The sequence below is a fragment of the Myotis daubentonii genome, chromosome 14, assembly GCF_963259705.1.
Source record: "Myotis daubentonii chromosome 14, mMyoDau2.1, whole genome shotgun sequence".
Taxonomy (NCBI): Eukaryota; Metazoa; Chordata; class Mammalia; order Chiroptera; family Vespertilionidae; genus Myotis; species Myotis daubentonii.
Window position 1 is genome coordinate 174,975 of NC_081853.1, and position 27,660 is coordinate 202,634.

A 27,660-nucleotide genomic window follows, 5' to 3' on the forward strand; every position below is an offset into this window, starting at 1 on the left:
ACAAAGCCAATCCTCCTTAATTGTAAACATCAACACTATTCTCGTCATTCAAAGGCTTTAGACACCAATTCTGAGCCCTGTAAGCATGAACTCTTAATATTTCAAAGCACAGTCCCGTGAAAACGCCACCGGAAGTACCCGGAGATGTAAACATTTCAGTATTTGCGTCATTTCACAGATTTCCCCTGGAAACCTCCGTGATTGAATACGACGGTAAATGTAGTAAGAACCTATTTACGTGTACTTGAGGTGTTTCTTACACGTTCTTAATCATTTCTGGGAACTATCATTGTGTACTTTAACAGTTTTACCAAAATTAGACAGTTTGCTTAGAAGTATTTACCGGAATCGTCACCATTTTAACTGGTTCACACAAAAAAGCGCCAAAGCCAATCCTCCTTAATTGTAAACAGAAACACTATTCTCGTCATTCCAAGGCTTTAGACACCTATTCTGAGCCCTGTAAGCATGAACTCTTAATATTTCAAAGCACAGTCCCGTGAAAACGCCACCGGAAGTACCCGGAGATGTAAACATTTCAGTATTTGTGTCATTTCACAGATTTCCCCTGGAAACCTCCGTGATTGAATACGACGGTAAATGTAGTAAGAACCTATTTACGTGTACTTGGGGTGTTTCTTACACGTTCTTAATCATTTCTGGGAACTATCATTGTGTATTTTAACAGTTTTACCAAAATTAGACAGTTTGCTTAGAAGTATTTACCGGAATCGTCACCATTTTAACTGATTCACACAAAAAAACGCCAAAGCCAATCCTCCTTAATTGTAAACATCAACACTATTCTCGTCATTCCAAGGCTTTAGACACCAATTCTGAGCTCTGTAAGCATGAACTCTTAATATTTCAAAGCACAGTCCCGTGAAAACGCCACCGGAAGTACCCGGAGATGTAAACATTTCAGTATTTGTGTCATTTCACAGATTTCCCCTGGAAACCTCCGTGATTGAATACGACGGTAAATGTAGTAAGAACCTATTTACGTGTACTTGAGGTGTTTCTTACACGTTCTTAATCATTTCTGGGAACTATCATTGTGTACTTTAACAGTTTTCCCAAAATTGGACAGTTTGCTTAGAAGTATTTACCGGAATCGTCACCATTTTAACTGATTCACACAAAAAAACGCCAAAGCCAATCCTCTTTAATTGTAAACAGAAACACTATTCTCGTCATTCCAAGGATTTAGACACCAATTCTGAGCTCTGTAGCATGAACTCTTAATATTTCAAAGCACAGTCCCATGAAAACCCCACCGGAAGTACCGGGAGAAGTAAATATTACCAGTATTTCCGTGTTTTCACAGCTTTCCACGGGGAACCTCCCTGATTGAATAAGACAGTAAATTTAGTAAGAACCTATTTACGTGTACTTGAGGTGTTTCTTCACGTTCTTAATCATTTCTGGGAACTATCATTGTGTATTTTAACAGTTTTCCCAAAATTGTACAGTTTGCTTAGAAGTATTTACCGGAATCGTCACCATTTTAACTGATTCACACAAAAAAACGACAAAGCCAATCCTCCTTAATTGTAAACATCAACACTATTCTCGTCATTCAAAGGCTTTAGACACCAATTCTGAGCCCTGTAAGCATGAACTCTTAATATTTCAAAGCACAGTCCCGTGAAAACGCCACCGGAAGTACCCGGAGATGTAAACATTTCAGTATTTGCGTCATTTCACAGATTTCCCCTGGAAACCTCCGTGATTGAATACGACGGTAAATGTAGTAAGAACCTATTTACGTGTACTTGAGGTGTTTCTTACACGTTCTTAATCATTTCTGGGAACTATCATTGTGTACTTTAACAGTTTTACCAAAATTAGACAGTTTGCTTAGAAGTATTCACCGGAATCGTCACCGTTTTAACTGATTCACACAAAAAAACGCCAAAGCCAATCCTCTTTAATTGTAAACAGAAACACTATTCTCGTCATTCCAAGGATTTAGACACCAATTCTGAGCTCTGTAGCATGAACTCTTAATATTTCAAAGCACAGTCCCGTGAAAACGCCACCGGAAGTACCCGGAGATGTAAACATTTCAGTATTTTCGGCATTACACAGCTTTCCCCTGGAAACCTCCGTGATAGAATACGATGGTAAATGTAGTAAGAACCTATTTACGTGTACTTGGGGTGTTTCTTACACGTTCTTAATCATTTCTGGGAACTATCATTGTGTATTTTAACAGTTTTACCAAAATTAGACAGTTTGCTTAGAAGTATTTACCGGAATCGTCACCATTTTAACTGATTCACACAAAAAAACGCCAAAGCCAATCCTCCTTAATTGTAAACATCAACACTATTCTCGTCATTCCAAGGCTTTAGACACCAATTCTGAGCTCTGTAAGCATGAACTCTTAATATTTCAAAGCACAGTCCCGTGAAAACGCCACCGGAAGTACCCGGAGATGTAAACATTTCAGTATTTGCGTCATTTCACAGATTTCCCCTGGAAACCTCCGTGATTGAATACGACGGTAAATGTAGTAAGAACCTATTTACGTGTACTTGAGGTGTTTCTTACACGTTCTTAATCATTTCTGGGAACTATCATTGTGTACTTTAACAGTTTTCCCAAAATTGGACAGTTTGCTTAGAAGTATTTACCGGAATCGTCACCATTTTAACTGATTCACACAAAAAAACGCCAAAGCCAATCCTCTTTAATTGTAAACAGAAACACTATTCTCGTCATTCCAAGGATTTAGACACCAATTCTGAGCTCTGTAGCATGAACTCTTAATATTTCAAAGCACAGTCCCATGAAAACCCCACCGGAAGTACCGGGAGAAGTAAATATTACCAGTATTTCCGTGTTTTCACAGCTTTCCACTAGGAACCTCCCTGATTGAATAAGACAGTAAATTTAGTAAGAACCTATTTACGTGTACTTGAGGTGTTTCTTCACGTTCTTAATCATTTCTGGGAACTATCATTGTGTATTTTAACAGTTTTCCCAAAATTGTACAGTTTGCTTAGAAGTATTTACCGGAATCGTCACCATTTTAACTGATTCACACAAAAAAACGACAAAGCCAATCCTCCTTAATTGTAAACATCAACACTATTCTCGTCATTCAAAGGCTTTAGACACCAATTCTGAGCCCTGTAAGCATGAACTCTTAATATTTCAAAGCACAGTCCCGTGAAAACGCCACCGGAAGTACCCGGAGATGTAAACATTTCAGTATTTGCGTCATTTCACAGATTTCCCCTGGAAACCTCCGTGATTGAATACGACGGTAAATGTAGTAAGAACCTATTTACGTGTACTTGAGGTGTTTCTTACACGTTCTTAATCATTTCTGGGAACTATCATTGTGTACTTTAACAGTTTTACCAAAATTAGACAGTTTGCTTAGAAGTATTTACCGGAATCGTCACCATTTTAACTGGTTCACACAAAAAAGCGCCAAAGCCAATCCTCCTTAATTGTAAACAGAAACACTATTCTCGTCATTCCAAGGCTTTAGACACCTATTCTGAGCCCTGTAAGCATGAACTCTTAATATTTCAAAGCACAGTCCCGTGAAAACGCCACCGGAAGTACCCGGAGATGTAAACATTTCAGTATTTGTGTCATTTCACAGATTTCCCCTGGAAACCTCCGTGATTGAATACGACGGTAAATGTAGTAAGAACCTATTTACGTGTACTTGAGGTGTTTCTTACACGTTCTTAATCATTTCTGGGAACTATCATTGTGTACTTTAACAGTTTTCCCAAAATTGGACAGTTTGCTTAGAAGTATTTACCGGAATCGTCACCATTTTAACTGATTCACACAAAAAAACGCCAAAGCCAATCCTCTTTAATTGTAAACAGAAACACTATTCTCGTCATTCCAAGGATTTAGACACCAATTCTGAGCTCTGTAGCATGAACTCTTAATATTTCAAAGCACAGTCCCATGAAAACCCCACCGGAAGTACCGGGAGAAGTAAATATTACCAGTATTTCCGTGTTTTCACAGCTTTCCACGGGGAACCTCCCTGATTGAATAAGACAGTAAATTTAGTAAGAACCTATTTACGTGTACTTGAGGTGTTTCTTCACGTTCTTAATCATTTCTGGGAACTATCATTGTGTATTTTAACAGTTTTCCCAAAATTGTACAGTTTGCTTAGAAGTATTTACCGGAATCGTCACCATTTTAACTGATTCACACAAAAAAACGACAAAGCCAATCCTCCTTAATTGTAAACATCAACACTATTCTCGTCATTCAAAGGCTTTAGACACCAATTCTGAGCCCTGTAAGCATGAACTCTTAATATTTCAAAGCACAGTCCCGTGAAAACGCCACCGGAAGTACCCGGAGATGTAAACATTTCAGTATTTGCGTCATTTCACAGATTTCCCCTGGAAACCTCCGTGATTGAATACGACGGTAAATGTAGTAAGAACCTATTTACGTGTACTTGAGGTGTTTCTTACACGTTCTTAATCATTTCTGGGAACTATCATTGTGTACTTTAACAGTTTTACCAAAATTAGACAGTTTGCTTAGAAGTATTTACCGGAATCGTCACCATTTTAACTGGTTCACACAAAAAAGCGCCAAAGCCAATCCTCCTTAATTGTAAACAGAAACACTATTCTCGTCATTCCAAGGCTTTAGACACCAATTCTGAGCTCTGTAAGCAGGAACTCTTAATATTTCAAAGCACAGTCCCGTGAAAACACTACCGGAAGGACCCGGAGATGTAAATATTACCAGTATTTTCGGCATTACACAGCTTTCCCCTGGAAACCTCCGTGATAGAATACGATGGTAAATGTAGTAAGAACCTATTTACGTGTACTTGGGGTGTTTCTTACACGTTCTTAATCATTTCTGGGAACTATCATTGTGTATTTTAACAGTTTTACCAAAATTAGACAGTTTGCTTAGAAGTATTTACCGGAATCGTCACCATTTTAACTGATTCACACAAAAAAACGCCAAAGCCAATCCTCCTTAATTGTAAACATCAACACTATTCTCGTCATTCCAAGGCTTTAGACACCAATTCTGAGCTCTGTAAGCATGAACTCTTAATATTTCAAAGCACAGTCCCGTGAAAACGCCACCGGAAGTACCCGGAGATGTAAACATTTCAGTATTTGTGTCATTTCACAGATTTCCCCTGGAAACCTCCGTGATTGAATACGACGGTAAATGTAGTAAGAACCTATTTACGTGTACTTGAGGTGTTTCTTACACGTTCTTAATCATTTCTGGGAACTATCATTGTGTACTTTAACAGTTTTCCCAAAATTGGACAGTTTGCTTAGAAGTATTTACCGGAATCGTCACCATTTTAACTGATTCACACAAAAAAACGCCAAAGCCAATCCTCTTTAATTGTAAACAGAAACACTATTCTCGTCATTCCAAGGATTTAGACACCAATTCTGAGCTCTGTAGCATGAACTCTTAATATTTCAAAGCACAGTCCCATGAAAACCCCACCGGAAGTACCGGGAGAAGTAAATATTACCAGTATTTCCGTGTTTTCACAGCTTTCCACGGGGAACCTCCCTGATTGAATAAGACAGTAAATTTAGTAAGAACCTATTTACGTGTACTTGAGGTGTTTCTTCACGTTCTTAATCATTTCTGGGAACTATCATTGTGTATTTTAACAGTTTTCCCAAAATTGTACAGTTTGCTTAGAAGTATTTACCGGAATCGTCACCATTTTAACTGATTCACACAAAAAAACGACAAAGCCAATCCTCCTTAATTGTAAACATCAACACTATTCTCGTCATTCAAAGGCTTTAGACACCAATTCTGAGCCCTGTAAGCATGAACTCTTAATATTTCAAAGCACAGTCCCGTGAAAACGCCACCGGAAGTACCCGGAGATGTAAACATTTCAGTATTTGCGTCATTTCACAGATTTCCCCTGGAAACCTCCGTGATTGAATACGACGGTAAATGTAGTAAGAACCTATTTACGTGTACTTGAGGTGTTTCTTACACGTTCTTAATCATTTCTGGGAACTATCATTGTGTACTTTAACAGTTTTACCAAAATTAGACAGTTTGCTTAGAAGTATTCACCGGAATCGTCACCGTTTTAACTGATTCACACAAAAAAACGCCAAAGCCAATCCTCTTTAATTGTAAACAGAAACACTATTCTCGTCATTCCAAGGATTTAGACACCAATTCTGAGCTCTGTAGCATGAACTCTTAATATTTCAAAGCACAGTCCCATGAAAACCCCACCGGAAGTACCGGGAGAAGTAAATATTACCAGTATTTCCGTGTTTTCACAGCTTTCCACTAGGAACCTCCCTGATTGAATAAGACAGTAAATTTAGTAAGAACCTATTTACGTATATCTGAGGTGTTACTTCACGTTCTTAATCATTTCTGGGAACTATCATTGTGTATTTTAACAGTTTCCCAAAATTGTACAGTTTGCTTAGAAGTATTTACCGGAATCGTCACCATTTTAACTGATTCACACAAAAAAACGACAAAGCCAATCCTCCTTAATTGTAAACATCAACACTATTCTCGTCATTCAAAGGCTTTAGACACCAATTCTGAGCCCTGTAAGCATGAACTCTTAATATTTCAAAGCACAGTCCCGTGAAAACGCCACCGGAAGTACCCGGAGATGTAAACATTTCAGTATTTGCGTCATTTCACAGATTTCCCCTGGAAACCTCCGTGATTGAATAGGACGGTAAATGTAGTAAGAACCTATTTACGTGTACTTGAGGTGTTTCTTACACGTTCTTAATCATTTCTGGGAACTATCATTGTGTACTTTAACAGTTTTACCAAAATTAGACAGTTTGCTTAGAAGTATTTACCGGAATCGTCACCATTTTAACTGGTTCACACAAAAAAGCGCCAAAGCCAATCCTCCTTAATTGTAAACAGAAACACTATTCTCGTCATTCCAAGGCTTTAGACACCAATTCTGAGCTCTGTAAGCAGGAACTCTTAATATTTCAAAGCACAGTCCCGTGAAAACACTACCGGAAGGACCCGGAGATGTAAATATTACCAGTATTTTCGGCATTACACAGCTTTCCCCTGGAAACCTCCGTGATAGAATACGATGGTAAATGTAGTAAGAACCTATTTACGTGTACTTGGGGTGTTTCTTACACGTTCTTAATCATTTCTGGGAACTATCATTGTGTATTTTAACAGTTTTACCAAAATTAGACAGTTTGCTTAGAAGTATTTACCGGAATCGTCACCATTTTAACTGATTCACACAAAAAAACGCCAAAGCCAATCCTCCTTAATTGTAAACATCAACACTATTCTCGTCATTCCAAGGCTTTAGACACCAATTCTGAGCTCTGTAAGCATGAACTCTTAATATTTCAAAGCACAGTCCCGTGAAAACGCCACCGGAAGTACCCGGAGATGTAAACATTTCAGTATTTGCGTCATTTCACAGATTTCCCCTGGAAACCTCCGTGATTGAATACGACGGTAAATGTAGTAAGAACCTATTTACGTGTACTTGAGGTGTTTCTTACACGTTCTTAATCATTTCTGGGAACTATCATTGTGTACTTTAACAGTTTTCCCAAAATTGGACAGTTTGCTTAGAAGTATTTACCGGAATCGTCACCATTTTAACTGATTCACACAAAAAAACGCCAAAGCCAATCCTCTTTAATTGTAAACAGAAACACTATTAACGTCATTCCAAGGATTTAGACACCAATTCTGAGCTCTGTAGCATGAACTCTTAATATTTCAAAGCACAGTCCCATGAAAACCCCACCGGAAGTACCGGGAGAAGTAAATATTACCAGTATTTCCGTGTTTTCACAGCTTTCCACTAGGAACCTCCCTGATTGAATAAGACAGTAAATTTAGTAAGAACCTATTTACGTGTACTTGAGGTGTTTCTTCACGTTCTTAATCATTTCTGGGAACTATCATTGTGTATTTTAACAGTTTTCCCAAAATTGTACAGTTTGCTTAGAAGTATTTACCGGAATCGTCACCATTTTAACTGATTCACACAAAAAAACGACAAAGCCAATCCTCCTTAATTGTAAACATCAACACTATTCTCGTCATTCAAAGGCTTTAGACACCAATTCTGAGCCCTGTAAGCATGAACTCTTAATATTTCAAAGCACAGTCCCGTGAAAACGCCACCGGAAGTACCCGGAGATGTAAACATTTCAGTATTTGCGTCATTTCACAGATTTCCCCTGGAAACCTCCGTGATTGAATACGACGGTAAATGTAGTAAGAACCTATTTACGTGTACTTGAGGTGTTTCTTACACGTTCTTAATCATTTCTGGGAACTATCATTGTGTACTTTAACAGTTTTACCAAAATTAGACAGTTTGCTTAGAAGTATTTACCGGAATCGTCACCATTTTAACTGGTTCACACAAAAAAGCGCCAAAGCCAATCCTCCTTAATTGTAAACAGAAACACTATTCTCGTCATTCCAAGGCTTTAGACACCTATTCTGAGCCCTGTAAGCATGAACTCTTAATATTTCAAAGCACAGTCCCGTGAAAACGCCACCGGAAGTACCCGGAGATGTAAACATTTCAGTATTTGTGTCATTTCACAGATTTCCCCTGGAAACCTCCGTGATTGAATACGACGGTAAATGTAGTAAGAACCTATTTACGTGTACTTGAGGTGTTTCTTACACGTTCTTAATCATTTCTGGGAACTATCATTGTGTACTTTAACAGTTTTCCCAAAATTGGACAGTTTGCTTAGAAGTATTTACCGGAATCGTCACCATTTTAACTGATTCACACAAAAAAACGCCAAAGCCAATCCTCTTTAATTGTAAACAGAAACACTATTCTCGTCATTCCAAGGATTTAGACACCAATTCTGAGCTCTGTAGCATGAACTCTTAATATTTCAAAGCACAGTCCCATGAAAACCCCACCGGAAGTACCGGGAGAAGTAAATATTACCAGTATTTCCGTGTTTTCACAGCTTTCCACGGGGAACCTCCCTGATTGAATAAGACAGTAAATTTACTAAGAACCTATTTACGTGTACTTGAGGTGTTTCTTCACGTTCTTAATCATTTCTGGGAACTATCATTGTGTATTTTAACAGTTTTCCCAAAATTGTACAGTTTGCTTAGAAGTATTTACCGGAATCGTCACCATTTTAACTGATTCACACAAAAAAACGACAAAGCCAATCCTCCTTAATTGTAAACATCAACACTATTCTCGTCATTCAAAGGCTTTAGACACCAATTCTGAGCCCTGTAAGCATGAACTCTTAATATTTCAAAGCACAGTCCCGTGAAAACGCCACCGGAAGTACCCGGAGATGTAAACATTTCAGTATTTGCGTCATTTCACAGATTTCCCCTGGAAACCTCCGTGATTGAATACGACGGTAAATGTAGTAAGAACCTATTTACGTGTACTTGAGGTGTTTCTTACACGTTCTTAATCATTTCTGGGAACTATCATTGTGTACTTTAACAGTTTTACCAAAATTAGACAGTTTGCTTAGAAGTATTTACCGGAATCGTCACCATTTTAACTGGTTCACACAAAAAAGCGCCAAAGCCAATCCTCCTTAATTGTAAACAGAAACACTATTCTCGTCATTCCAAGGCTTTAGACACCAATTCTGAGCTCTGTAAGCAGGAACTCTTAATATTTCAAAGCACAGTCCCGTGAAAACACTACCGGAAGGACCCGGAGATGTAAATATTACCAGTATTTTCGGCATTACACAGCTTTCCCCTGGAAACCTCCGTGATAGAATACGATGGTAAATGTAGTAAGAACCTATTTACGTGTACTTGGGGTGTTTCTTACACGTTCTTAATCATTTCTGGGAACTATCATTGTGTATTTTAACAGTTTTACCAAAATTAGACAGTTTGCTTAGAAGTATTTACCGGAATCGTCACCATTTTAACTGATTCACACAAAAAAACGCCAAAGCCAATCCTCCTTAATTGTAAACATCAACACTATTCTCGTCATTCCAAGGCTTTAGACACCAATTCTGAGCTCTGTAAGCATGAACTCTTAATATTTCAAAGCACAGTCCCGTGAAAACGCCACCGGAAGTACCCGGAGATGTAAACATTTCAGTATTTGTGTCATTTCACAGATTTCCCCTGGAAACCTCCGTGATTGAATACGACGGTAAATGTAGTAAGAACCTATTTACGTGTACTTGAGGTGTTTCTTACACGTTCTTAATCATTTCTGGGAACTATCATTGTGTACTTTAACAGTTTTCCCAAAATTGGACAGTTTGCTTAGAAGTATTTACCGGAATCGTCACCATTTTAACTGATTCACACAAAAAAACGCCAAAGCCAATCCTCTTTAATTGTAAACAGAAACACTATTCTCGTCATTCCAAGGATTTAGACACCAATTCTGAGCTCTGTAGCATGAACTCTTAATATTTCAAAGCACAGTCCCATGAAAACCCCACCGGAAGTACCGGGAGAAGTAAATATTACCAGTATTTCCGTGTTTTCACAGCTTTCCACGGGGAACCTCCCTGATTGAATAAGACAGTAAATTTAGTAAGAACCTATTTACGTGTACTTGAGGTGTTTCTTCACGTTCTTAATCATTTCTGGGAACTATCATTGTGTATTTTAACAGTTTTCCCAAAATTGTACAGTTTGCTTAGAAGTATTTACCGGAATCGTCACCATTTTAACTGATTCACACAAAAAAACGACAAAGCCAATCCTCCTTAATTGTAAACATCAACACTATTCTCGTCATTCAAAGGCTTTAGACACCAATTCTGAGCCCTGTAAGCATGAACTCTTAATATTTCAAAGCACAGTCCCGTGAAAACGCCACCGGAAGTACCCGGAGATGTAAACATTTCAGTATTTGCGTCATTTCACAGATTTCCCCTGGAAACCTCCGTGATTGAATACGACGGTAAATGTAGTAAGAACCTATTTACGTGTACTTGAGGTGTTTCTTACACGTTCTTAATCATTTCTGGGAACTATCATTGTGTACTTTAACAGTTTTACCAAAATTAGACAGTTTGCTTAGAAGTATTCACCGGAATCGTCACCGTTTTAACTGATTCACACAAAAAAACGCCAAAGCCAATCCTCTTTAATTGTAAACAGAAACACTATTCTCGTCATTCCAAGGATTTAGACACCAATTCTGAGCTCTGTAGCATGAACTCTTAATATTTCAAAGCACAGTCCCATGAAAACCCCACCGGAAGTACCGGGAGAAGTAAATATTACCAGTATTTCCGTGTTTTCACAGCTTTCCACTAGGAACCTCCCTGATTGAATAAGACAGTAAATTTAGTAAGAACCTATTTACGTATATCTGAGGTGTTACTTCACGTTCTTAATCATTTCTGGGAACTATCATTGTGTATTTTAACAGTTTCCCAAAATTGTACAGTTTGCTTAGAAGTATTTACCGGAATCGTCACCATTTTAACTGATTCACACAAAAAAACGACAAAGCCAATCCTCCTTAATTGTAAACATCAACACTATTCTCGTCATTCAAAGGCTTTAGACACCAATTCTGAGCCCTGTAAGCATGAACTCTTAATATTTCAAAGCACAGTCCCGTGAAAACGCCACCGGAAGTACCCGGAGATGTAAACATTTCAGTATTTGCGTCATTTCACAGATTTCCCCTGGAAACCTCCGTGATTGAATACGACGGTAAATGTAGTAAGAACCTATTTACGTGTACTTGAGGTGTTTCTTACACGTTCTTAATCATTTCTGGGAACTATCATTGTGTACTTTAACAGTTTTACCAAAATTAGACAGTTTGCTTAGAAGTATTTACCGGAATCGTCACCATTTTAACTGGTTCACACAAAAAAGCGCCAAAGCCAATCCTCCTTAATTGTAAACAGAAACACTATTCTCGTCATTCCAAGGCTTTAGACACCTATTCTGAGCCCTGTAAGCATGAACTCTTAATATTTCAAAGCACAGTCCCGTGAAAACGCCACCGGAAGTACCCGGAGATGTAAACATTTCAGTATTTGTGTCATTTCACAGATTTCCCCTGGAAACCTCCGTGATTGAATACGACGGTAAATGTAGTAAGAACCTATTTACGTGTACTTGGGGTGTTTCTTACACGTTCTTAATCATTTCTGGGAACTATCATTGTGTATTTTAACAGTTTTACCAAAATTAGACAGTTTGCTTAGAAGTATTTACCGGAATCGTCACCATTTTAACTGATTCACACAAAAAAACGCCAAAGCCAATCCTCCTTAATTGTAAACATCAACACTATTCTCGTCATTCCAAGGCTTTAGACACCAATTCTGAGCTCTGTAAGCATGAACTCTTAATATTTCAAAGCACAGTCCCGTGAAAACGCCACCGGAAGTACCCGGAGATGTAAACATTTCAGTATTTGTGTCATTTCACAGATTTCCCCTGGAAACCTCCGTGATTGAATACGACGGTAAATGTAGTAAGAACCTATTTACGTGTACTTGAGGTGTTTCTTACACGTTCTTAATCATTTCTGGGAACTATCATTGTGTACTTTAACAGTTTTCCCAAAATTGGACAGTTTGCTTAGAAGTATTTACCGGAATCGTCACCATTTTAACTGATTCACACAAAAAAACGCCAAAGCCAATCCTCTTTAATTGTAAACAGAAACACTATTCTCGTCATTCCAAGGATTTGGACACCAATTCTGAGCTCTGTAGCATGAACTCTTAATATTTCAAAGCACAGTCCCATGAAAACCCCACCGGAAGTACCGGGAGAAGTAAATATTACCAGTATTTCCGTGTTTTCACAGCTTTCCACGGGGAACCTCCCTGATTGAATAAGACAGTAAATTTAGTAAGAACCTATTTACGTGTACTTGAGGTGTTTCTTCACGTTCTTAATCATTTCTGGGAACTATCATTGTGTATTTTAACAGTTTTCCCAAAATTGTACAGTTTGCTTAGAAGTATTTACCGGAATCGTCACCATTTTAACTGATTCACACAAAAAAACGACAAAGCCAATCCTCCTTAATTGTAAACATCAACACTATTCTCGTCATTCAAAGGCTTTAGACACCAATTCTGAGCCCTGTAAGCATGAACTCTTAATATTTCAAAGCACAGTCCCGTGAAAACGCCACCGGAAGTACCCGGAGATGTAAACATTTCAGTATTTGCGTCATTTCACAGATTTCCCCTGGAAACCTCCGTGATTGAATACGACGGTAAATGTAGTAAGAACCTATTTACGTGTACTTGAGGTGTTTCTTACACGTTCTTAATCATTTCTGGGAACTATCATTGTGTACTTTAACAGTTTTACCAAAATTAGACAGTTTGCTTAGAAGTATTCACCGGAATCGTCACCGTTTTAACTGATTCACACAAAAAAACGCCAAAGCCAATCCTCTTTAATTGTAAACAGAAACACTATTCTCGTCATTCCAAGGATTTAGACACCAATTCTGAGCTCTGTAGCATGAACTCTTAATATTTCAAAGCACAGTCCCATGAAAACCCCACCGGAAGTACCGGGAGAAGTAAATATTACCAGTATTTCCGTGTTTTCACAGCTTTCCACTAGGAACCTCCCTGATTGAATAAGACAGTAAATTTAGTAAGAACCTATTTACGTATATCTGAGGTGTTACTTCACGTTCTTAATCATTTCTGGGAACTATCATTGTGTATTTTAACAGTTTCCCAAAATTGTACAGTTTGCTTAGAAGTATTTACCGGAATCGTCACCATTTTAACTGATTCACACAAAAAAACGACAAAGCCAATCCTCCTTAATTGTAAACATCAACACTATTCTCGTCATTCAAAGGCTTTAGACACCAATTCTGAGCCCTGTAAGCATGAACTCTTAATATTTCAAAGCACAGTCCCGTGAAAACGCCACCGGAAGTACCCGGAGATGTAAACATTTCAGTATTTGCGTCATTTCACAGATTTCCCCTGGAAACCTCCGTGATTGAATACGACGGTAAATGTAGTAAGAACCTATTTACGTGTACTTGAGGTGTTTCTTACACGTTCTTAATCATTTCTGGGAACTATCATTGTGTACTTTAACAGTTTTACCAAAATTAGACAGTTTGCTTAGAAGTATTTACCGGAATCGTCACCATTTTAACTGGTTCACACAAAAAAGCGCCAAAGCCAATCCTCCTTAATTGTAAACAGAAACACTATTCTCGTCATTCCAAGGCTTTAGACACCTATTCTGAGCCCTGTAAGCATGAACTCTTAATATTTCAAAGCACAGTCCCGTGAAAACGCCACCGGAAGTACCCGGAGATGTAAACATTTCAGTATTTGTGTCATTTCACAGATTTCCCCTGGAAACCTCCGTGATTGAATACGACGGTAAATGTAGTAAGAACCTATTTACGTGTACTTGGGGTGTTTCTTACACGTTCTTAATCATTTCTGGGAACTATCATTGTGTATTTTAACAGTTTTACCAAAATTAGACAGTTTGCTTAGAAGTATTTACCGGAATCGTCACCATTTTAACTGATTCACACAAAAAAACGCCAAAGCCAATCCTCCTTAATTGTAAACATCAACACTATTCTCGTCATTCCAAGGCTTTAGACACCAATTCTGAGCTCTGTAAGCATGAACTCTTAATATTTCAAAGCACAGTCCCGTGAAAACGCCACCGGAAGTACCCGGAGATGTAAACATTTCAGTATTTGTGTCATTTCACAGATTTCCCCTGGAAACCTCCGTGATTGAATACGACGGTAAATGTAGTAAGAACCTATTTACGTGTACTTGAGGTGTTTCTTACACGTTCTTAATCATTTCTGGGAACTATCATTGTGTACTTTAACAGTTTTCCCAAAATTGGACAGTTTGCTTAGAAGTATTTACCGGAATCGTCACCATTTTAACTGATTCACACAAAAAAACGCCAAAGCCAATCCTCTTTAATTGTAAACAGAAACACTATTCTCGTCATTCCAAGGATTTAGACACCAATTCTGAGCTCTGTAGCATGAACTCTTAATATTTCAAAGCACAGTCCCATGAAAACCCCACCGGAAGTACCGGGAGAAGTAAATATTACCAGTATTTCCGTGTTTTCACAGCTTTCCACGGGGAACCTCCCTGATTGAATAAGACAGTAAATTTAGTAAGAACCTATTTACGTGTACTTGAGGTGTTTCTTCACGTTCTTAATCATTTCTGGGAACTATCATTGTGTATTTTAACAGTTTTCCCAAAATTGTACAGTTTGCTTAGAAGTATTTACCGGAATCGTCACCATTTTAACTGATTCACACAAAAAAACGACAAAGCCAATCCTCCTTAATTGTAAACATCAACACTATTCTCGTCATTCAAAGGCTTTAGACACCAATTCTGAGCCCTGTAAGCATGAACTCTTAATATTTCAAAGCACAGTCCCGTGAAAACGCCACCGGAAGTACCCGGAGATGTAAACATTTCAGTATTTGCGTCATTTCACAGATTTCCCCTGGAAACCTCCGTGATTGAATACGACGGTAAATGTAGTAAGAACCTATTTACGTGTACTTGAGGTGTTTCTTACACGTTCTTAATCATTTCTGGGAACTATCATTGTGTACTTTAACAGTTTTACCAAAATTAGACAGTTTGCTTAGAAGTATTCACCGGAATCGTCACCGTTTTAACTGATTCACACAAAAAAACGCCAAAGCCAATCCTCTTTAATTGTAAACAGAAACACTATTCTCGTCATTCCAAGGATTTAGACACCAATTCTGAGCTCTGTAGCATGAACTCTTAATATTTCAAAGCACAGTCCCATGAAAACCCCACCGGAAGTACCGGGAGAAGTAAATATTACCAGTATTTCCGTGTTTTCACAGCTTTCCACTAGGAACCTCCCTGATTGAATAAGACAGTAAATTTAGTAAGAACCTATTTACGTATATCTGAGGTGTTACTTCACGTTCTTAATCATTTCTGGGAACTATCATTGTGTATTTTAACAGTTTTCCCAAAATTGTACAGTTTGCTTAGAAGTATTTACCGGAATCGTCACCATTTTAACTGATTCACACAAAAAAACGACAAAGCCAATCCTCCTTAATTGTAAACATCAACACTATTCTCGTCATTCAAAGGCTTTAGACACCAATTCTGAGCCCTGTAAGCATGAACTCTTAATATTTCAAAGCACAGTCCCGTGAAAACGCCACCGGAAGTACCCGGAGATGTAAACATTTCAGTATTTGCGTCATTTCACAGATTTCCCCTGGAAACCTCCGTGATTGAATACGACGGTAAATGTAGTAAGAACCTATTTACGTGTACTTGAGGTGTTTCTTACACGTTCTTAATCATTTCTGGGAACTATCATTGTGTACTTTAACAGTTTTACCAAAATTAGACAGTTTGCTTAGAAGTATTTACCGGAATCGTCACCATTTTAACTGGTTCACACAAAAAAGCGCCAAAGCCAATCCTCCTTAATTGTAAACAGAAACACTATTCTCGTCATTCCAAGGCTTTAGACACCTATTCTGAGCCCTGTAAGCATGAACTCTTAATATTTCAAAGCACAGTCCCGTGAAAACGCCACCGGAAGTACCCGGAGATGTAAACATTTCAGTATTTGTGTCATTTCACAGATTTCCCCTGGAAACCTCCGTGATTGAATACGACGGTAAATGTAGTAAGAACCTATTTACGTGTACTTGAGGTGTTTCTTACACGTTCTTAATCATTTCTGGGAACTATCATTGTGTACTTTAACAGTTTTCCCAAAATTGGACAGTTTGCTTAGAAGTATTTACCGGAATCGTCACCATTTTAACTGATTCACACAAAAAAACGCCAAAGCCAATCCTCTTTAATTGTAAACAGAAACACTATTCTCGTCATTCCAAGGATTTAGACACCAATTCTGAGCTCTGTAGCATGAACTCTTAATATTTCAAAGCACAGTCCCATGAAAACCCCACCGGAAGTACCGGGAGAAGTAAATATTACCAGTATTTCCGTGTTTTCACAGCTTTCCACGGGGAACCTCCCTGATTGAATAAGACAGTAAATTTAGTAAGAACCTATTTACGTGTACTTGAGGTGTTTCTTCACGTTCTTAATCATTTCTGGGAACTATCATTGTGTATTTTAACAGTTTTCCCAAAATTGTACAGTTTGCTTAGAAGTATTTACCGGAATCGTCACCATTTTAACTGATTCACACAAAAAAACGACAAAGCCAATCCTCCTTAATTGTAAACATCAACACTATTCTCGTCATTCAAAGGCTTTAGACACCAATTCTGAGCCCTGTAAGCATGAACTCTTAATATTTCAAAGCACAGTCCCGTGAAAACGCCACCGGAAGTACCCGGAGATGTAAACATTTCAGTATTTGCGTCATTTCACAGATTTCCCCTGGAAACCTCCGTGATTGAATACGACGGTAAATGTAGTAAGAACCTATTTACGTGTACTTGAGGTGTTTCTTACACGTTCTTAATCATTTCTGGGAACTATCATTGTGTACTTTAACAGTTTTACCAAAATTAGACAGTTTGCTTAGAAGTATTTACCGGAATCGTCACCATTTTAACTGGTTCACACAAAAAAGCGCCAAAGCCAATCCTCCTTAATTGTAAACAGAAACACTATTCTCGTCATTCCAAGGCTTTAGACACCTATTCTGAGCCCTGTAAGCATGAACTCTTAATATTTCAAAGCACAGTCCCGTGAAAACGCCACCGGAAGTACCCGGAGATGTAAACATTTCAGTATTTGTGTCATTTCACAGATTTCCCCTGGAAACCTCCGTGATTGAATACGACGGTAAATGTAGTAAGAACCTATTTACGTGTACTTGAGGTGTTTCTTACACGTTCTTAATCATTTCTGGGAACTATCATTGTGTACTTTAACAGTTTTCCCAAAATTGGACAGTTTGCTTAGAAGTATTTACCGGAATCGTCACCATTTTAACTGATTCACACAAAAAAACGCCAAAGCCAATCCTCTTTAATTGTAAACAGAAACACTATTCTCGTCATTCCAAGGATTTAGACACCAATTCTGAGCTCTGTAGCATGAACTCTTAATATTTCAAAGCACAGTCCCATGAAAACCCCACCGGAAGTACCGGGAGAAGTAAATATTACCAGTATTTCCGTGTTTTCACAGCTTTCCACGGGGAACCTCCCTGATTGAATAAGACAGTAAATTTAGTAAGAACCTATTTACGTGTACTTGAGGTGTTTCTTCACGTTCTTAATCATTTCTGGGAACTATCATTGTGTATTTTAACAGTTTTCCCAAAATTGTACAGTTTGCTTAGAAGTATTTACCGGAATCGTCACCATTTTAACTGATTCACACAAAAAAACGACAAAGCCAATCCTCCTTAATTGTAAACATCAACACTATTCTCGTCATTCAAAGGCTTTAGACACCAATTCTGAGCCCTGTAAGCATGAACTCTTAATATTTCAAAGCACAGTCCCGTGAAAACGCCACCGGAAGTACCCGGAGATGTAAACATTTCAGTATTTGCATCATTTCACAGATTTCCCCTGGAAACCTCCGTGATTGAATACGACGGTAAATGTAGTAAGAACCTATTTACGTGTACTTGAGGTGTTTCTTACACGTTCTTAATCATTTCTGGGAACTATCATTGTGTACTTTAACAGTTTTACCAAAATTAGACAGTTTGCTTAGAAGTATTTACCGGAATCGTCACCATTTTAACTGGTTCACACAAAAAAGCGCCAAAGCCAATCCTCCTTAATTGTAAACAGAAACACTATTCTCGTCATTCCAAGGCTTTAGACACCAATTCTGAGCTCTGTAAGCAGGAACTCTTAATATTTCAAAGCACAGTCCCGTGAAAACACTACCGGAAGGACCCGGAGATGTAAATATTACCAGTATTTTCGGCATTACACAGCTTTCCCCTGGAAACCTCCGTGATAGAATACGATGGTAAATGTAGTAAGAACCTATTTACGTGTACTTGGGGTGTTTCTTACACGTTCTTAATCATTTCTGGGAACTATCATTGTGTATTTTAACAGTTTTACCAAAATTAGACAGTTTGCTTAGAAGTATTTACCGGAATCGTCACCATTTTAACTGATTCACACAAAAAAACGCCAAAGCCAATCCTCCTTAATTGTAAACATCAACACTATTCTCGTCATTCCAAGGCTTTAGACACCAATTCTGAGCTCTGTAAGCATGAACTCTTAATATTTCAAAGCACAGTCCCGTGAAAACGCCACCGGAAGTACCCGGAGATGTAAACATTTCAGTATTTGTGTCATTTCACAGATTTCCCCTGGAAACCTCCGTGATTGAATACGACGGTAAATGTAGTAAGAACCTATTTACGTGTACTTGAGGTGTTTCTTACACGTTCTTAATCATTTCTGGGAACTATCATTGTGTACTTTAACAGTTTTCCCAAAATTGGACAGTTTGCTTAGAAGTATTTACCGGAATCGTCACCATTTTAACTGATTCACACAAAAAAACGCCAAAGCCAATCCTCTTTAATTGTAAACAGAAACACTATTCTCGTCATTCCAAGGATTTAGACACCAATTCTGAGCTCTGTAGCATGAACTCTTAATATTTCAAAGCACAGTCCCATGAAAACCCCACCGGAAGTACCGGGAGAAGTAAATATTACCAGTATTTCCGTGTTTTCACAGCTTTCCACGGGGAACCTCCCTGATTGAATAAGACAGTAAATTTAGTAAGAACCTATTTACGTGTACTTGAGGTGTTTCTTCACGTTCTTAATCATTTCTGGGAACTATCATTGTGTATTTTAACAGTTTTCCCAAAATTGTACAGTTTGCTTAGAAGTATTTACCGGAATCGTCACCATTTTAACTGATTCACACAAAAAAACGGCAAAGCCAATCCTCCTTAATTGTAAACATCAACACTATTCTCGTCATTCAAAGGCTTTAGACACCAATTCTGAGCCCTGTAAGCATGAACTCTTAATATTTCAAAGCACAGTCCCGTGAAAACGCCACCGGAAGTACCCGGAGATGTAAACATTTCAGTATTTGCGTCATTTCACAGATTTCCCCTGGAAACCTCCGTGATTGAATACGACGGTAAATGTAGTAAGAACCTATTTACGTGTACTTGAGGTGTTTCTTACACGTTCTTAATCATTTCTGGGAACTATCATTGTGTACTTTAACAGTTTTACCAAAATTAGACAGTTTGCTTAGAAGTATTTACCGGAATCGTCACCATTTTAACTGGTTCACACAAAAAAGCGGCAAAGCCAATCCTCCTTAATTGTAAACAGAAACACTATTCTCGTCATTCCAAGGCTTTAGACACCTATTCTGAGCTCTGTAAGCATGAACTCTTAATATTTCAAAGCACAGTCCCGTGAAAACGCCACCGGAAGTACCCGGAGATGTAAACATTTCAGTATTTGTGTCATTTCACAGATTTCCCCTGGAAACCTCCGTGATTGAATACGACGGTAAATGTAGTAAGAACCTATTTACGTGTACTTGAGGTGTTTCTTACACGTTCTTAATCATTTCTGGGAACTATCATTGTGTACTTTAACAGTTTTCCCAAAATTGGACAGTTTGCTTAGTAGTATTTACCGGAATCGTCACCATTTTAACTGATTCACACAAAAAAACGCCAAAGCCAATCCTCTTTAATTGTAAACAGAAACACTATTCTCGTCATTCCAAGGATTTAGACACCAATTCTGAGCTCTGTAGCATGAACTCTTAATATTTCAAAGCACAGTCCCATGAAAACCCCACCGTAAGTACCGGGAGAAATAAATATTACCAGTATTTCCGTGTTTTCACAGCTTTCCACGGGGAACCTCCCTGATTGAATAAGACAGTAAATTTAGTAAGAACCTATTTACGTGTACTTGAGGTGTTTCTTCACGTTCTTAATCATTTCTGGGAACTATCATTGTGTATTTTAACAGTTTTCCCAAAATTGTACAGTTTGCTTAGAAGTATTTACCGGAATCGTCACCATTTTAACTGATTCACACAAAAAAACGACAAAGCCAATCCTCCTTAATTGTAAACATCAACACTATTCTCGTCATTCAAAGGCTTTAGACACCAATTCTGAGCCCTGTAAGCATGAACTCTTAATATTTCAAAGCACAGTCCCGTGAAAACGCCACCGGAAGTACCCGGAGATGTAAACATTTCAGTATTTGCGTCATTTCACAGATTTCCCCTGGAAACCTCCGTGATTGAATACGACGGTAAATGTAGTAAGAACATATTTACGTGTACTTGAGGTGTTTCTTACACGTTCTTAATCATTTCTGGGAACTATCATTGTGTACTTTAACAGTTTTCCCAAAATTGGACAGTTTGCTTAGAAGTATTTACCGGAATCGTCACCATTTTAACTGGTTCACACAAAAAAGCGCCAAAGCCAATCCTCCTTAATTGTAAACAGAAACACTATTCTCGTCATTCCAAGGCTTTAGACACCAATTCTGAGCTCTGTAAGCATGAACTCTTAATATTTCAAAGCACAGTCCCGTGAAAACACTACCGGAAGGACCCGGAGATGTAAATATTACCAGTATTTTCGGCATTACACAGCTTTCCCCTGGAAACCTCCGTGATAGAATACGATGGTAAATGTAGTAAGAACCTATTTACGTGTACTTGGGGTGTTTCTTACACGTTCTTAATCATTTCTGGGAACTATCATTGTGTATTTTAACAGTTTTACCAAAATTAGACAGTTTGCTTAGAAGTATTTACCGGAATCGTCACCATTTTAACTGATTCACACAAAAAAACGCCAAAGCCAATCCTCCTTAATTGTAAACAGAAACACTATTCTCGTCATTCCAAGGCTTTAGACACCAATTCTGAGCCCTGTAAGCATGAACTCTTAATATTTCAAAGCACAGTCCCGTGAAAACGCCACCGGAAGTACCCGGAGATGTAAACATTTCAGTATTTGTGTCATTTCACAGATTTCCCCTGGAAACCTCCGTGATTGAATACGACGGTAAATGTAGTAAGAACCTATTTACGTGTACTTGAGGTGTTTCTTACACGTTCTTAATCATTTCTGGGAACTATCATTGTGTATTTTAACAGTTTTCCCAAAATTGGACAGTTTGCTTAGAAGTATTTACCGGAATAGTCACCATTTTAACTGATTCACACAAAAAAACGACAAAGCCAATCCTCCTTAATTGTAAACAGAAACACTATTCTCGTCATTCCAAGGCTTTAGACACCAATTCTGAGCTCTGTAAGCATGAACTCTTAATATTTCAAACCACAGTCCCGTGAAAACGCCACCGGAAGTACCCGGAGATGTAAACATTTCAGTATTTGTGTCATTTCACAGATTTCCCCTGGAAACCTCCGTGATTGAATACGACGGTAAATGTAGTAAGAACCTATTTACGTGTACTTGAGGTGTTTCTTACACGTTCTTAATCATTTCTGGGAACTATCATTGTGTACTTTAACAGTTTTCCCAAAATTGGACAGTTTGCTTAGAAGTATTTACCGGAATCGTCACCATTTTAACTGATTCACACAAAAAACCGCCAAAGCCAATCCTCTTTAATTGTAAACAGAAACACTATTCTCGTCATTCCAAGGATTTAGACACCAATTCTGAGCTCTGTAGCATGAACTCTTAATATTTCAAAGCACAGTCCCATGAAAACCCCACCGGAAGTACCGGGAGAAGTAAATATTACCAGTATTTCCGTGTTTTCACAGCTTTCCACTGGGAACCTCCCTGATTGAATAAGACAGTAAATTTAGTAAGAAACTATTTACGTGTACTTGAGGTGTTTCTTCACGTTCTTAATCATTTCTGGGAACTATCATTGTGTATTTTAACAGTTTTCCCAAAATTGTACAGTTTGCTTAGAAGTATTTACCGGAATCGTCACCATTTTAACTGATTCACACAAAAAAACGACAAAGCCAATCCTCCTTAATTGTAAACATCAACACTATTCTCGTCATTCAAAGGCTTTAGACACCAATTCTGAGCCCTGTAAGCATGAACTCTTAATATTTCAAAGCACAGTCCCGTGAAAACGCCACCGGAAGTACCCGGAGATGTAAACATTTCAGTATTTGTGTCATTTCACAGATTTCCCCTGGAAACCTCCGTGATTGAATACGACGGTAAATGTAGTAAGAACCTATTTACGTGTACTTGAGGTGTTTCTTACACGTTCTTAATCATTTCTGGGAACTATCATTGTGTACTTTAACAGTTTTCCCAAAATTGGACAGTTTGCTTAGAAGTATTTACCGGAATCGTCACCATTTTAACTGATTCACACAAAAAACCGCCAAAGCCAATCCTCTTTAATTGTAAACAGAAACACTATTCTCGTCATTCCAAGGATTTAGACACCAATTCTGAGCTCTGTAGCATGAACTCTTAATATTTCAAAGCACAGTCCCATGAAAACCCCACCGGAAGTACCGGGAGAAGTAAATATTACCAGTATTTCCGTGTTTTCACAGCTTTCCACGGGGAACCTCCCTGATTGAATAAGACAGTAAATGTAGTAAGAACCTATTTACGTGTACTTGAGGTGTTTCTTACACGTTCTTAATCATTTCTGGGAACTATCATTGTGTACTTTAACAGTTTTACCAAAATTAGACAGTTTGCTTAGAAGTATTTACCGGAATCGTCACCATTTTAACTGGTTCACACAAAAAAGCGCCAAAGCCAATCCTCCTTAATTGTAAACAGAAACACTATTCTCGTCATTCCAAGGCTTTAGACACCAATTCTGAGCTCTGTAAGCATGAACTCTTAATATTTCAAAGCACAGTCCCGTGAAAACACTACCGGAAGGACCCGGAGATGTAAATATTACCAGTATTTTCGGCATTACACAGCTTTCCCCTGGAAACCTCCGTGATAGAATACGATGGTAAATGTAGTAAGAACCTATTTACGTGTACTTGAGGTGTTTCTTACACGTTCTTAATCATTTCTGGGAACTATCATTGTGTATTTTAACAGTTTTACCAAAATTAGACAGTTTGCTTAGAAGTATTTACCGGAATCGTCACCATTTTAACTGATTCACACAAAAAAACGCCAAAGCCAATCCTCCTTAATTGTAAACAGAAACACTATTCTCGTCATTCCAAGGCTTTAGACACCAATTCTGAGCTCTGTAAGCATGAACTCTTAATATTTCAAAGCACAGTCCCGTGAAAACGCCACCGGAAGTACCGGGAGACGTAAATATTATCAGTATTTCCGTCTTTTCACAGCTTTCCACTGGAAACCTCCCTGATTGAATAAGAGAGTAAATTTAGTAAGAACCTATTTACGTGTACTTGAGGTGTTTCTTACACGTTCTTAATCATTTCTGGGAACTATCATTCTGTATTTTAACAGTTTTACCAAAATTAGACAGTTTGCTTAGAAGTATTCACCGGAATCGTCACCGTTTTAACTGATTCACACAAAAAAACGCCAAAGCCAATCCTCCTTAATTGTGAAACTCAACACTATTCTCGTCATTCCAAGGCTTTAGACACCAATTCTGAGCTCTGTAAGCATGAACTCTTAATATTTCAAACCACAGTCCCGTGAAAACGCCACCGGAAGTACCCGGAGACTTAAATATTACCAGTATTTCTGTCTTTTCACAGCTTTCCACTGGAAACCTCCCTGATTGAATAAGACAGTAAATTTAGTAAGAAACTATTTACGTGTACTTGAGGTGTTTCTTACACGTTCTTAATCATTTCTGGGAACTATCATTGTGTATTTTAACAGTTTTACCAAAATTAGACAGTTTGCTTAGAAGTATTTACCGGAATCGTCACCATTTTAACTGATTCACACAAAAAAAACGCCAAAGCAAATCCTCCTTAATTGTAAACATCAACACTATTCTCGTCATTCCAAGGCTTTAGACACCAATTCTGAGCCCTGTAAGCATGAAGTCTTAATATTTCAAAGTACAGTCCCGTGAAAACGCCACCGGAAGTACCCGGAGATGTAAATATTACCAGTATTTTCGGCATTTCACAGCTTTCCAATGGAAACCTCCGTAATTGAATACGACAGTAAATGTAGTAAGAATCTATTTAGGTGTACTTGAGGTGTTTCTTACACGTTCTTAATCATTTCTGGGAACTATCATTGTGTACTTTAATAGTTTTACCAAAATTAGACAGTTTGCTTAGAAGAATTTACCGGAATCGTCACCATTTTAACTGATTCACACAAAAAAACGACAAAGCCAATCCTCCTTAATTGTAAACATCAACACTATTCTCGTCATTCCAAGGCTTTAGACACCAATTCTGAGCCCTGTAAGCATGAACTCTTAATATTTCAAAGCACAGTCCCGTGAAAACGCCACCGGAAGTACCCGGAGATGTAAACATTTCAGTATTTGTGTCATTTCACAGATTTCCCCTGGAAACCTCCGTGATTGAATACGACGGTAAATGTAGTAAGAACCTATTTACGTGTACTTGAGGTGTTTCTTACACGTTCTTAATCATTTCTGGGAACTATCATTGTGTACTTTAACAGTTTTACCAAAATTAGACAGTTTGCTTAGAAGTATTTACCGGAATCGTCACCATTTTAACTGATTCACACAAAAAAACGCCAAAGCCAATCCTCCTTAATTGTAAACATCAACACTATTCTCGTCATTCCAAGGCTTTAGACACCAATTCTGAGCCCTGTAAGCATGAACTCTTAATATTTCAAAGCACAGTCCCGTGAAAACGCCACCGGAAGTACCCGGAGATGTAAACATTTCAGTATTTGCGTCATTTCACAGATTTCCCCTGGAAACCTCCGTGATTGAATACGACGGTAAATGTAGTAAGAACCTATTTACGTGTACTTGAGGTGTTTCTTACACGTTCGTAATCATTTCTGGGAACTATCATTGTGTACTTTAACAGTTTTACCAAAATTACACAGTTTGCTTAGAAGAATTTACCGGAATCGTCACCATTTTAACTGGTTCACACAAAAAAGCGCCAAAGCCAATCCTCCTTAATTGTAAACAGAAACACTATTCTCGTCATTCCAAGGCTTTAGACACCAATTCTGAGCTCTGTAAGCATGAACTCTTAATATTTCAAAGCACAGTCCCGTGAAAACGCCACCGGAAGTACCCGGAGATGTAAACATTTCAGTATTTGTGTCATTTCACAGATTTCCCCTGGAAACCTCCGTGATTGAATACGACGGTAAATGTAGTAAGAACCTATTTACGTGTACTTGAGGTGTTTCTTACACGTTCTTAATCATTTCTGGGAACTATCATTGTGTACTTTAACAGTTTTCCCAAAATTGGACAGTTTGCTTAGAAGTATTTACCGGAATCGTCACCATTTTAACTGATTCACACAAAAAAACGCCAAAGCCAATCCTCTTTAATTGTAAACAGAAACACTATTCTCGTCATTCCAAGGATTTAGACACCAATTCTGAGCTCTGTAGCATGAACTCTTAATATTTCAAAGCACAGTCCCATGAAAACCCCACCGGAAGTACCGGGAGAAGTAAATATTACCAGTATTTCCGTGTTTTCACAGCTTTCCACGGGGAACCTCCCTGATTGAATAAGACAGTAAATTTAGTAAGAACCTATTTACGTGTACTTGAGGTGTTTCTTCACGTTCTTAATCATTTCTGGGAACTATCATTGTGTATTTTAACAGTTTTCCCAAAATTGTACAGTTTGCTTAGAAGTATTTACCGGAATCGTCACCATTTTAACTGATTCACACAAAAAAACGACAAAGCCAATCCTCCTTAATTGTAAACATCAACACTATTCTCGTCATTCAAAGGCTTTAGACACCAATTCTGAGCCCTGTAAGCATGAACTCTTAATATTTCAAAGCACAGTCCCGTGAAAACGCCACCGGAAGTACCCGGAGATGTAAACATTTCAGTATTTGCGTCATTTCACAGATTTCCCCTGGAAACCTCCGTGATTGAATACGACGGTAAATGTAGTAAGAACCTATTTACGTGTACTTGAGGTGTTTCTTACACGTTCTTAATCATTTCTGGGAACTATCATTGTGTACTTTAACAGTTTTACCAAAATTAGACAGTTTGCTTAGAAGTATTTACCGGAATCGTCACCATTTTAACTGGTTCACACAAAAAAGCGCCAAAGCCAATCCTCCTTAATTGTAAACAGAAACACTATTCTCGTCATTCCAAGGCTTTAGACACCAATTCTGAGCTCTGTAAGCATGAACTCTTAATATTTCAAAGCACAGTCCCGTGAAAACACTACCGGAAGGACCCGGAGATGTAAATATTACCAGTATTTTCGGCATTACACAGCTTTCCCCTGGAAACCTCCGTGATAGAATACGATGGTAAATGTAGTAAGAACCTATTTACGTGTACTTGAGGTGTTTCTTACACGTTCTTAATCATTTCTGGGAACTATCATTGTGTACTTTAACAGTTTTACCAAAATTAGACAGTTTGCTTAGAAGTATTTACCGGAATCGTCACCATTTTAACTGGTTCACACAAAAAAGCGCCAAAGCCAATCCTCCTTAATTGTAAACAGAAACACTATTCTCGTCATTCCAAGGCTTTAGACACCAATTCTGAGCTCTGTAAGCATGAACTCTTA